Raw genomic sequence first — 13,981 nt, forward strand, 5'->3', positions numbered from 1 at the left:
AGGCACCTGTTTCGACTTTATTTGGGCCATTACTTTCTATACTGTCAATACTTTTGTACACACTTTTGTTCAGCACCCATGCTGCCCCGTCGCCCCAATTCCGCTCATCAGTTTTGTCTGGTAATTTGCATTTAAATTTGCGAATGTTTTGCCTTTTTCTCGTTTTTCTGCTGCCAAACAAAAGGCAGCGAACACAAAATCCGTGGACTGCCGGAGGTTGGGATCCTACGGGGTGACTGCTACAGTCGGGGATACGGATAGGAAGGGGACATATCTTTTTTCCGGGAGGTATGGGGCGTGTTATCAGAGCGAGTTGACAACTTTGCAATGCGTTTCTATTCGTTTGGTTTCGCCTTGCTTAGATTTGTTTAATATTTGGCCGCAGGCCGTCGATTGCTGGAGTACCCAACTCAACTCAAAAAAGAAAAACAGAAAGAGCAAATAAACTACAGAAACAGGGGGAGAAATGGGCGAAAGTCTGGCCACGCCCTCGTCCTTGGCGGCGCCTTTCACCGGCTTTGATGTTTTGTGTGTTTTCGTGGGAAAAGCGGAAGGAGCGGAAAAAAGAGCGGAAAGAAAAAGTGCGAACTTGGCTTGAATTTGGCGGAGAATCTGGGCGGTGGAAAATCGGTGGAAAATACGAGGAGAAATGGGGCAAGGAAAGGATATACTTTGTATACTTTCTTTTTTGAGACCAGGCCACTGCCAAATATTAAATAACCTTTCGGTTATTGGCTTAGTCATGGGGTGTTCCTCCCTTTTCGGCAGAAATATACCCCGAATTTCTGTCATTCCATGTTCTCCGTTACCATTTCGTTTTATTGCCACAAATTTGGTTTGATAAGCCATGGGCGAACTTTTTTACAATGGACAGTTTTTGGAGCATTCCCCAATTCGAGAACCTTTGTTTTTTTTTCGCCGGGTAGCCCCTTATTGGATCTCGACCTTTAGGAAAACTTTTGCCCCGTACCCCGGCGACACGCAAAAAATTGACATAAAAGCTCATTAACGTGATATAAATTAGATTTTGGGTGTTAGTGCAGAACATTTCCGGATACACTTGGCAACACTTGGCGGCCTGGTTAATGGTCGAAAGTGGGTGGCAACCCTACTCGTTAAGAAGAAGTAGTAGTTTTCGAAAGACCCTTTGGAATATGGGTGGTCGGGGAAAAGGTTCCTATTATGTTTTATTGCTCTTGATTATGGCACGATGCTCGGTTTTTGGGGGAAAAAGGTAATTGTAGCATCATTTCATGATTATCCACTTCAGCTTGAGCCATCGTCTCACAGACTCCCCGGATTTTCGTCTGCCACTTTCGCTTAATGCCTTTAAAATCACCTCGAAATAAGCTTCGCTCGACGGAGGGGAACTCTTGTTCATGGTTAACACTCCCTCGCAGCTTGATTTCGACGTGTTTTCTATTGTTCCACGCTGGAAGAAAGGGGGGAGATATTTGCATAGTTCTAGGCAGCTCAATTTGAGTAAAAAAATCGACTAAGCTTTAAAATTCATAAATATTTCTAAAATTTAATGGTTGCTCTGTTTTATTTCAGAATAAATCACTACAGCTTCTGAAGAACTTATCAAAGCTTGGTATAGGTAAGCAACAATTTATCAAAAATATATCTTACTAATTCACCCAGAGGAAGTTGTGCCCCAATAGGCGAGGTTGTAGGTTCAAGTACAGGCTGAAACTTTATTGAAAAAAGAAAATCCTCCCCTTTTCAGTGGTAATAATGATGCAGAATATAAAATATTAATTTGTTCTGGTCGACAACAAATATTTTAGGTCTCCGAAGAATCCGTTTTTTGGTGCGTTTTTTTCTCGGTGTAGACTGTATCGTCTCTCATTGTTTTCGGCTTGGCCCTTTCTAGTCAGTCGTCTCTTTTATTGAGCTGCTGCTTGGGAAAATCGCAAATAGCCATAAACGTGTACATCAGACTTTGCTTTGGTTCGCTTGGCACCAGCTGCCGGTACCAGCGGGCAATCCCCCTCAAAATAGCGCTCCACACCGACCCCTTTCGCCCCCGTCGGACGCCACTGCTTCATACTGGAACGCATTGTTGTTATGGCCATCTAATATTGGATTTGTTATTGTTACTTCTTCCTTTGCTCTTTGTTTTGTCTTTGCCCATTTCTGTTTTTTATTTTATATTATATATGCACAAACAATATTCATACGCCGGGATGGATGGGATGGGATGGGGTGGGATGGGCTGGTATGGGGGTGCCATAGGATAGGTTTGATGCCCACGGCCCAAGGCCCACGACCCGCAGCCCTCGACTCGTGTCTGTTGTTTCAGGCGCCCCAACTTTTATTTTATTTATTTATTTTTATTTTTATTTTATTTTCTATGTATTTTATTTCCCCTGGCTGCCTTTGGGTTTGGGTTTGGGCTTCCGACCGCTGCTAAGCCCGAGATTTATGTACTAAAAGCACGTTGAAATGCAAACGAAACGAAACGAAACAAAATAAAATAAAATACATTTTATTATTTATATTTGTCGTGACTTCGATTTATTATACGGCCAATACCGCATAGAAGGTCTAGTTGGATGCTCAGATAAACCGGGGATCAGACGCGAGGCATATGTCTTACCTAAAAGCCCAGTGTCTGTGTTTGCTGAAGCTATATTTTCTTAGTATTCATTGCATTGCATTGGGGGAGTGAACGTTGATACTGTCTGTTATTGCTGCAAAAAAGAACTGGGAGTCTATTTATGGGTGTATATTTACAGATGAAAGTGGCCTTGAATAAGCTGAATTGGGCTATCCAAGGAGTCAAATACAAGGGAGTTGTGCTCCAGTAAAGTGGGATTTTATTTATTTGGAGTTTCAATCTCAAGCTGTTAAACGTTGCATATTGAATTATGAAATCCATCTGTACATCTATCAGATGGCCTTTTTTGATTCTTTAACAGCTAAAAAAAAATATGCTTTTAAATTGGCCACCCAAAAAGTAGGCCAAACTTTTTGCCTGCCCTAAGAAATAAGTATACGCAGGGTCCACATTAAATATATTTTTTCGTACATTTACTGCATATTTTGGCCTAATAAAAATCAAGCCGAAAAAGTTCGCAACAGTTTTTCATAGTTACTAAATTACGTATACGCACTGTTAGCATTGGAAATTTTAATATATTTGAATCGTATTTTTGTAAACTTATTTTATGTTGTTTGCTCTTTTTGTATATGCGCCATAATTCAATAGAGGTATGTTTCCGAAAAAAACGATAAAATAGGCACAAACCTGATTTTATTACTGATATAGATATCCCTATTTCTTTGTTCTGATATTTTTATGCTTAATAATCTTATTTTTGGAAACAAATTAGCAATAGAATATTTGTATAGTACATTTTTTGTGAATGTCTTGTAAAGCTTGCAAGACCATAAATTGAATGGTTTTTTTTTCCTTTTTTGTGAAGTGCAGACAATTTTTCTTGCCATCGCCAATTGCCAAGTGGCCACTGCTAAGTTGAGAAGGGACTCCCTGGACCACCCCGAATTCAATTAGAATGCCAAAAATCATGTCCGCACCCATTATAATTACTTCCGTTCACTTTCGGCCACTCCCACTCCGAAAGTCTAAGCTCATTAGCCGGACAAAAACTTTCTACGATGCTCCAGCTGACCGAAACAGACACCGAATAGAATCGACTGAAATGGAACAAAACTCGAATGCTAATGACAAAAATAAAGAGATTAGATCGAGGGTGAGGGGCGAAAATAAGCGAAAATGAACGCAAAAAAGGAAAGTGCGGAGAGCTGTAAACCAAATTGAAGCAAATCAACAAATTAGCCCTGTCAAACTGGTTGGTGGTCGGGCGAATCTGAATGACCCGAGTGGAATGCGGCCGTTGCCTGCCAACTTCAGTCAATCTGTCAATATTTACTCATTTCATTTAGTCATTTTCAATTTATAACCATTCACTGGCACTCGCCTGGAAAAGCCAAACCCATCGCCGCCCCCCACTTCCCATTTTCCCATTTCCCACCCCCTGTCACGCATCAATCGCTGTCTTAGCCTTCTTCGCTTTTTTGTGCCTCTTCGCACGCACTACAATCCCCACTCCTCGTCCTTTTCGGCGTTAATTTCCCAGCTACTTATGCACAGAGGAAAATGCCTCCGGCCAGGACATCCATCAGTCAGCCGACGCGGCGGAGGAAGTGTGGGTGAATGTGGATGTGGATGTGCTGATGATACCCCAGGGCGGGATATGTCTGGAGAAAGTGTATCTGCCGCGCGCGTGGTAAGTGGGGCATTTCCTATTCCGAACTGATCGGCCTGTGAAGATAAACCCGTGAAAATTGCTATGGGCCCCTCATATAAGTGGTAATTTTTGGGAAAATGTTTGCCCAAGATTGCTGCCATACATCTTCATAAATCGAAGACCTGAACTTTAAAATGAGCTGAGTAGTGTGGAAATCCAAAGAATAACAGTCAGCCCTTAAATAAAAAATAAGGGTAACCGATATAAATGTAAAAAAAGGAATTGATTAAAATGTTATGACACTTTTCTAAAAACCTATATTTTAAGTTGCGAAAGAGATCATCTCAAGTTCGTTGTGATTCTCAGGGCACTTGTCCCCAACGATTTCTTATACTCCGAATTCATTTTAGTTTCGGACAACAAACGACAGCAACATTTTCAATAGCCGCCACTTTTGTAGGTCCCTTCCCCCCAAAAGGGAAACTTGTAAATTTTTCCAAGTGGCTCCCCCATCCTCGCCAGGCCCTCCAAATCTTGAGGCGATTCAATTGTTTTGAAGATTCCGTACTTGTATCTATTTAATGTTACTGTTGTGTCTGAGGCTTTTGACTGCGGCGCTCAATTAACGCTTTTGGTTTATGGCCAAAGAATTTGCGTGGAAAACATCGAGATGGGGGACTTCTCCAGCAATTAGAAGTGCCCGACCCAATAACGCTGAGTTAGCCCGGGCGTCATAACGGTAGCCCAGAACCCCAAACTTCACCCCAACATCCCACAAAATGGCTTCATTTACAGCCCGAGGCAACAGCAGTAAGTGAAATTTTCACAAGCTTTGGGTAAAGCTTTAGTTGTTTGTTCCTACCCCGCCTTACATATAGAGTATATCTCCGCTCCTCTTCTTTTTTCTGCGTTAAAGGGGAACTGGTTAGTGGGGATAGCGCTGGAAAAAGTTTTCCACTTTACACAGCGAAGAAGACGCAACTTTGTAAGACCTCCGGTCGTTCCAAACTTCCCCCGAAGCCCAGAGAATTACTGGTCGTTATATACGTATATATAGTGGAAATCTATTTTCGAATGCCAGTCAGGCGGTGGGCGGCTGGGCGGTCTGTGCAAAAAGTATTTTTCATTACATTTTCCAACATTTCAACTGCGCCTCCTCCCCCCTCCCCCCTGCTTTTTTGCGAAAGCAAACCGACGTCGACTTAATTTATAATTACGATAATTTGCGCATTACGTTTTCTTTTGTTGGCCTGGTTCGTCGTGGTCCTCCTCGTTCCGAGGTCCTGGTTTTCCAGGAGCAAACTTTTCTCGGTTAGTTGGGGCTGCGACTAAGGTCTGGTCTGGCCCTCCATCCAGTGTATTTCCTCCCCGGCCCTATCTATCCCCATCTTTTCACCAGCGCCCAACCCCCATCTTTTCCGTTGTCCTTGCGGCTTATCAATAATGTTGATTTCACTCTGTGTCGCATAATTGAATTCTGAAGTTGTTAAGTCACAGCACAGCCAAATTTACGCGCTGGGAATAGGCCGGGCCACCCAAAAACCACCCAGAAATCACCAGCCCCTCCTCCCCCAAGGTCCAAGGCTGTTCGTTTGCTGATTGAAAATTTGCCAATTAGAAATAATGAAGCGTGTGACATTAAATGCAAGACAAGCAGCAAATCGGGCCGAGTCCCCAGGTCCTCCTAGCCAAGCTCTCCTTCCCGTGCTCCTCCATCTCGTCCTCCTCCTCCTCTAAAAACCCCCTCCTCAATTTCCCCCTGGAATCGGCGGCGGATAGCTCGTTAGAGCTATATATACTATATGTAGCCGTATATACGTACCTTGTAATATAGTATTTTTCACTGGTTCCCAGCCTGCCAATGGCGATAACAAATTTTTGCTTAGAAAGGAAGAAGGAAGCTCTTAAAATCTCATTGCCGCACACACATAGACGCACACACACTCAGTCGTTAGGCACGGATATCGAAAATTTTCATGTCTTCCTTTAGTTTGTCTTAGTTGGTGAGTCGTTCAGCTGGGGAGCCCTCCTCGCAGACGAGCACAGCCATCATTAGACTCCTCGGGCCAGAAATCCCGTCAATCGAGTCCTCTTTCCGACTCGCAACCCCCTAAAAAACACCTAGCTCCCCATTTTTCCGGAAATTTATAGTCTTTTTGGGCTGGTAGGGAGGAGGGGTGTTCGTGGGTAGTAGGCAAATGCGCATTATAGCCCCCACAACTTGATGCATTTTGCTCCTAGCTGCACTTCGGTTGCCAGCCAACCAGCCAGCCAGCCAGCCAACCAGCCAACTGCATACATATTTCTTTTAAGTAGCTCATTATTTTAGCTCCGTTCTCTTGCCAATAAATATGCCGATGACAGGGGTTAAGGCTCCAAACCTCAGGTGATTGGTGAAGTGCTTCTCTGGCTGAGGGGAGCCCCAGTCAGTGCTGGTTTCCCCAGAAATCAGCCTTCTCCCCCAGGAAAAGGGACTAGCAGTCCTAAGGGGTTCACACAGCGTTTTACATTTTTGCGCTCGGGTGCACTAAGTCCTGGAATTGATTAGTATAATTATAATTATATTGCCCTTAATTAAGCCTGTCAGATTTAAGCTTCTTACATTGTAGTTGGGAGGTATGACAAGCTCTGCTGTCTATAATTCTGAAACTGGGCAATAATATGTTTCTTGGGCTGTAAGGAAAACAAATATTGGAGAATCTGCTTTAATGCCTAGGAAATTTGTTGGCTAAGAAAGCGGATTTCAGTTAGATTTCTTGGGGCGTGAGGCTTTAAGCCAGAAAAGTTCGAAATCGTTGGCTTTAAGTGCGGAATTGAATACTTCCCGGCAGCATTAAGTACAGCCTCAGCGTCATCGGCGTACTCAGGCCCTGTACCATCCCCACTCTCGTTCCGAGCCTCATCATCACCGCCACCATCATCATCGTCCTGACGGCCAAAAGTCAGCGCTGGAATTAAATTAGAGCCAACTTGTCTTGATGCCATTCAAATGCTCGCCAACTTCCCACCACTTTCATGCATAGCGAAGGATATCCAGCACCTGGTGGGTTATGTCAAGGAGTTCTCTGGGGTTGGGTTGGCTGGGTGTTCGGTGGGGCTGGCTCCGCTTGGGGTTTCTGGGGTTTCCTGGGCCGGGTGAAAAGGGCTGCTGCTGGCGTCGCATCGCATCGCTCACGTTAAGCACATAATTACAATTCTGCTTTATATTTACGTGTATTTATATTACCTTTTCTTGCCGGCGAACACGACAGCTATAAGCTCTTGGCTTCGCCATTGTGTCCATGATGCGGAACTAGGGATACCCTGCGTTGTTTGGCTGTTGGTTGCCGGGTTGTCGGTTGTTCGGTCGCTCGCTCCTGGCGAAAGGGGCTAATCCCCCGCGCTGCCAGCGATTGCGGTATTCAAATGAGATTTTCGCCATCTTCCTTTGATGACAACTAGCATTAAATCGTATTTTCGTATCTTTGTGCGGCGTTTTGAATAACTCTTTTGTACCCATTGTACAGTGGTTTTTAGCTGTTTGGGGATAATTGCTTGATTTTTAAGTGCTCCCCTGCGACTTTGTTGAACAACAAATTGAAAGCAACAGGAATTACAGTACCCAATTGTTTCCCAAAATGTTAAATTTGTTAAAAACGATATATTTTATTCAAAAACATAACTCAAAGGGTCAAAGTTATGTTGGAACTCATTTCTTGCTATATTGTTTAAACTGTGCGTTAAACAATTTAATAAGATCCTGATTAATTATGCCGACATTTTTGCTAGTTTCTCAATTTTTTGCCAAGCTGCCTTGTTGGCATGAAAAGGCCAAGAAGTTTGGCAAGACTTTCCAGCCAGACTTTCTCATTTGAGGAATGATTTAATAAGCTCGAGATTAATTATAGCAAGAAGTTTGTTCTTTACTTTACACCGACGTTGTGTGTCTGCCTTTGAAGGGATTGAATGAGTGTGCTCCGCTTCGCGGGCTCCCTGGTTGGGTAGACTTCCCCCGGGCCCGTGGTTCTAATGGGCGGTCCTGCGAGATGCGAAAAACCGGCGAGAAGGCGACGGTGCCAATCCATCCCCGAGGGTCTTCAGGTCCTCGGGTCCTCGGCTTCTGGGGTCCCGGGGTCCTGCCACATATCCATCGCACATATCCGCACCCGTACATACGGCAAGTTAACAGGCCTCGACTCCTAGACGAAGTCGTAGTCGCAGAGTCGACATATTTCACGTTGATGTATGGTTTAATTACATTTACGTGGCTGTTATACGGCCGGAGCCCGGGCCTAATGGGAAGGGAAGGAGGCCCAGATGCACAGGAGGAAACGTTATCCCAGTAAGCCAAGTAGTTCGTCGGGTTTTCTTGGCCAAAGAGTCGTGTATAAAAATCATTATTGGATTGATGCTGTAAAAGCCCGTATGAAAATGTTTTTTAACAATATTAAAAGGTTTTAGCTTCGGGATGACCTAATATATTTATAATCATATTAAATATTTTCTTTAAAATACATATACATTTGAACATTTGTTTATATATTTATTTAATCAACCCAAAGTTCCGGTTTTTGCTACCAAAAAAATAGTGTTCAAATGTTATACCTGAGAAAAGAAACATGATATAGGACAAAATTCACGTTAAAAATAATCCTACATTTTATACACTTTTTAGCGTTAATTATGCAGACAAGGTATGAAAAACTACATGATGTAGGGCTCAATTTCCTTGCGGTGTAATAAGAGCCCAGGTCGGATGGATGGATGAGTTGCTTGCTGCGATGCTGGATTGGGCGGAAACTGGGGGCGGGAGACAGCTGTCTTTCAGCGCTTTGTTCGGCTGTCGTCGCCGCCATTAGAAGACATCGCGAGGGGCGCTTTCATAATTATCCTGCACGAAAGTTATCCCCCTCTCCCGGGGAGGATTTCGGCGGCCCTTGCTGAACTCCTTTTTATGAGCTGCACGTCGTCGCTGGCAAACTTTCGCCTTCACCTGGCGGCGCTCACCTGACGATGAAGTTTTCACGCTCCGCAAGATTTTCGGGCATCCTTTTGCTGGCTTACCAGGGGCTAAGATGGCAAGGGGGTGTGCGGGGGGCTTAAGGGGGAGGTGTCGCCCACTATCGCCGGGGGTTATGGGTTAAGTGCTTAGATTAGGTTTTGTGGATCTTTAATTGATGTTAAGCGGCGAGTTGATGTCAAGTTGCAACTTGCGGCGCTCTCAACCTTTGCTCCATATTTTCCGCACTCTGTACACACATACGTACAGTGCACACCCCGTGTATACTATTATGATTCTGGCTTAGTGTCGCCCCTCCCAACTGCGTTCAATTCCCATTTTAATGCGCTCCGTCAGCCGGGAAAGCGACATGGCGACTCATTAGAACGCTGCTTTCCTCGGGGATTTTGTTCGCCAATGCAGAAGACGGGGGGTTTTGGGGAGGCAGGTGGGGCTGTTATGGGCCAAAGCTCTTAACTGCTTAATGAGACCGAACAACCTGCAGAGCTGCAAATAAGAAGTTGCAGGTTGCCAGGTGTCAGGTTCGTTTTCCCCATTGCATTGCGGAATTCCTCTTATGGCGGAATTTTATACCCAGCCAAGCGGAAAACCATGACAGACTGCAAAACATTTTGTTTTGTACGTTCAAACAAATGATAACCGATGATTATTCAATTTTCTCATATCGTTTTCCTTTGCTAAAAATCCTTGGGCTTAACTTTACGCACAGCACTTTCAATCAGTCCTCCCCACCGTAATTTCCCCTGCCCTTTCTGCTGACTTTTCTCCTTTCTTCATTAAGCTTCTCTTCATCAATTCAGCTGAGCAATTACCTCCGTCTTGGCCATTTCACTAACCGCAACTGTGACCGCACTTCAACTTCATTCAACACGCGCAAAAAGAGGGGAAAAGAAAAACACCAGCGGAAAATTAAAAACAAAAAGAAAACCCCTGGCTCTCCCCCAAATGTCGCCAGTTGCGCTTTCCTTCGACGCTTTCATTAATGGTTTTTGGCTTTGACTTTTCACCACCTTCTTACCTGTTTTCCTCCTTTTTTCCTTTTTTCAAGAACCCCGCCCTCTTAGCACTCGGGCCCTGCTTCTTCCTGTCTGGCTGCTTCGTTTACTTTTCAGCAGATTTTATTTATTTATGAGCAACTTGACTTTAATTAATGTATTTATCGCTTCAATAATTCGAATACAACTTTTCTCACCACCACCCACCACCCACCACCCACCGGTTTTAACTCAATTATAGCCAGCACTTTCTCTTTGTGCTTCCCTTTGGCTTAGAGTTTTGAGCTGAGTTTTCTTTACTTCTGATTGTTTCCAACTAAATGCAATAATGAGCTTAATTTTCCCGCTGTTCCAACCCGCTTTTCCCACCCCCTGCCTCACACACATGGGGAATCGGAAACTTTGCCGCTGGCCAGTTTGAAGAGTTTCTCATTAGAAAATCTTCTTTGTGATTCGCATTTCTCTGTGGCACACGGCGAAAAAAAACAATATCAGGTTTCAGATCAAAAATTTCACATCTGGAAAAAATATGTGAAACTATTAAGAAGCGAAATACCGAATGCCAATTTATTGGAAATTTTATTACGGCTCGACAAGGTGTGACATTCTATTTTTGGACCATTACTCAAAATACTGATTATTTTTGGGTGGAAAAAAAAGGTCAAAGTTTTTGACGAAAATTCTAGTTTTATCTTTCAGCTTTTTTGGTGTTATTTAGTCAAAAATTGTCCGAAACCTACAATACGACCTGTTTTGGTGAGCTAACAAGCTAGACAATTAAACGCAGTCATTTTCTTGCAGATTCTAAAAACTTTTAATTTTTTCAAATTTTCGATTTTTTGGCAAGGGGTAGCATCGTCTATTTTTGCGAAAATGGGTAAAAAAAAAAATATTTTAGCTGTGAATGCCAATTGATTGCAAATTTTATTACGAGTTCAACAAGGTATGGCATTCTATTTTTGGACCAATACTTTTCTTGCTTCGCCCAAAGTACTGATTAGTTTTGGGTGAAAAAATATTTATTAATTTTTGTCAAAAATCCGATTTTTTCTTTTATCTCTTTTGGTGTAACTTGGTAAAAAAGGGGCCGAAACAGCTTATCTATATACTTGTCTAACTGTCTATCCATCCATCTATATCACCTATACAAACGGTTATCTGAATCCAAAAGCCGAGGCACAGTTAAAAATTTAAGTTATAACAATTCCAGTAATAATTATAGTAATCATTTCGGTGATTTCGCAATTTCTCTGGGTGCTCCCGTGGACTTTGTGCGGTGGAAAAACTGTGCTTTCCGCTGGTCAGCGACCACAGTCGTTGTAAATTATATTCCACCGGGTGTCAGTTGGCTGTCACTGTCCGTCCGCATTTCCCCGACTTTCCCCGCTTCTCCAGCAGCCCCCTCCCGTCAGTTTGCTCCACTTTCGCTCAAAGCTTTTCGCCGGGCGGCGTGTGTTGTGCATAAAAATTCGAAGGCGGTGGAAAAGCTATGAAAACAAGTTCTCAAAAGTCTGGCATAATAACCCGTGCTGAGCTATACCCACCGCCGCCCGCCGACCGCCGCCGAACTCCACTCGAAACGGCAGTCAATTAGGCACAGAAGAGACCTGTTCCTCCCAGGACAGCCTAACCCCCTTCATCCCTTCCTGGAGAAGCCAGCTCCCGCCCGTGTCCCGTAAAGTTATGCGCACTTTGCATTTACATTTTGCGGTTTCGAAAACGAGAAAAGAAAGTAAGTTCTTTGGCTCCTTGGGACAGGACTCGACCGACTTATTTACTTAGTTCGCTGAGCGCTGAATTTGAACGAAATCATTTGTGTCTTAAGCGCAAATGAATCACTTAAGTTGAGGACAACCGAACAACAACAGTAATAACAAAGCTGTGGGGTGGGGAAAAGGGAAATGGAACTGGAAACGGCAGTGGGAAATGGGAAATTTGTCGTTGTGCTGTGGCTCGAATTGCGCTCAAAAAAATCTTTTGTATCGAACATTTTTGAAACAATGCTGTGTGCTTGAAAAGGGGCGGTGGTGGGCGTGGCGCGTGTCTAATAGAAGAGCGATAAGCAGCCCCCACCAAAACCCCCCTTCCACTGCCCCATCGCCTCCAGTGCTGCCAACTTTTCTATTTTCTAGCCAAATTGGGGTTTTCCGGACGTAAAAAACGGAAGGCGTTTCGATTTTTATAACTTTCGTTGCATTCGAGCAGGTTTCAATTTCAAGGCAAAAAGAGGGGGGAAATATTTTTACTTTTTTAATGAACTTCAAGTCAGTGTCAAATTCATTTATTTTGTATATATTCTAATGAATTTTCATCTAGGTTTAATGCATTTAAAGCTACATTAAGTACAATATTGGCAACTTGACTATTTGATGAAGCTCCAATTGGCACCACTGAGCCATCCCCACCTCCAATCGGAAATTGGAGCTCCAGTTGGAGCTCTGCCTAGGCTCTGCCGCCGCTCAGATAGTCAGCGAGGCGAGCGCGCTTATTCCGTGGAGACTCATTCAAAAAGGTCACCTAGCCCAGTCGTTCCTCCAGCTGGGGGTGGGGTGGGTGGCAGGTCGAAGGTCAAGGGTAGCTGAAAATAATGCACAGGGAAAAATGCGGGAGCGAAGTAGCAGCGAGGGCGAACGAAAGGCGAATAAGCGGGAGGTGGAAAAATGAAAAATAAGCCAACTGAGACACGCCTCGGCGGTCACAGGACCACAAAAGAGATTCGGGGGAGCGGCGACTGTAATATGATTAAAAGCACCTCATAATTGTGGTCAATAGAAGGGAAACCGGGGAAATAGGCAAGCGGGAAAGCGGGCGGATACCCGCCCACCGCAGAGGGCGTGAAAGTGCGCGGGGAAAATTTCGGGTGGAAGGTGTGCAGCGAAGCGATAAGTGAGAACAGAGTGAAATGTAAAGCTGGGAAGGGCGGGGAAAATATCCTATATATCTACTAGCAGCACATCTGGGGCCAGTGGTTTTCAGTAGTTAAATAGCCGAAAGTTAAATATTGGCTTATAATGGTAAACCGCAAGTAGCAGCCGAGTAATAGCAGTTTAAACTCGAATTGAAAATAGTCGAAATGATGAATCCCTCGTTGTTCTCGGTTCTTTGAAGGCGATGCGTTCACCCAAACTTTTACCAATTATTTATGCATTAATATCAGCATTTTAATGCGCGACTGTAACAATTAACCTCCCATTAATAAACCACAAAGGGTTACAGAGAAGCAAAAATATTCCGATATTATTACGCAATTAATTACGGGCTCGTTGCAAGTTGGACTTATTTTATTTGCATTTATGAGTAAATAAGCGGCGCTTCCCCTCAAAGGGCTGTGTAATATTTGCATTTTGGTTGCCTTAACATTTAAGTAATAATGGAAACTGTTCCCCATGGTGCCCGGCGAACTCTTTTCTTTGTTTCGCGCTCCTTATCGCCGATCATATATCAAGGGAATAATTTACTCGATACGCATTAATTGCACTTCCTCGTTCCGAGCTAAGGGACTTATAACTTATGGCCTGCTTTCCAGGCTCCATCGCCTTAAAATCTCCGAATCGAAGCGGGAAAACTGGCAAAGTGTGGGCCAAGGGGAAGGGAGGCTGGCATATGTATACACACACATGTGCAGATGAAGATATTTGTGTGAAAGCTGCGCTTATTTCACTTTTCCACTCCGCCACCACGGCGATTCGGTGGGCGGAGGCCAGTTGAAAATCCCCACCATATAAACTTAAACAAATGACATCCGGTGCACACGCAAACACACACAGACG

General features: G+C 43.9%; 1 protein-coding gene across 1 annotated transcript in view; it reads left to right on the forward strand.

Annotated features, from left to right (window-relative positions):
• Window positions 1-13,981, forward strand: part of LOC108023760 (uncharacterized) — a 56,514-nt gene that overhangs the window by 11,985 nt on the left and 30,548 nt on the right. Inside the window, exon 2 of the mRNA XM_044093421.2 lies at window positions 1,555-1,600. The gene's annotated coding sequence lies outside the window, so the exon portion shown is untranslated. The remainder of the gene's footprint in view (window positions 1-1,554; window positions 1,601-13,981) is intronic.

Source organism: Drosophila biarmipes, chromosome X (genome assembly GCF_025231255.1).
Source record: "Drosophila biarmipes strain raj3 chromosome X, RU_DBia_V1.1, whole genome shotgun sequence".
Lineage (NCBI taxonomy): Eukaryota > Metazoa > Arthropoda > Insecta > Diptera > Drosophilidae > Drosophila > Drosophila biarmipes.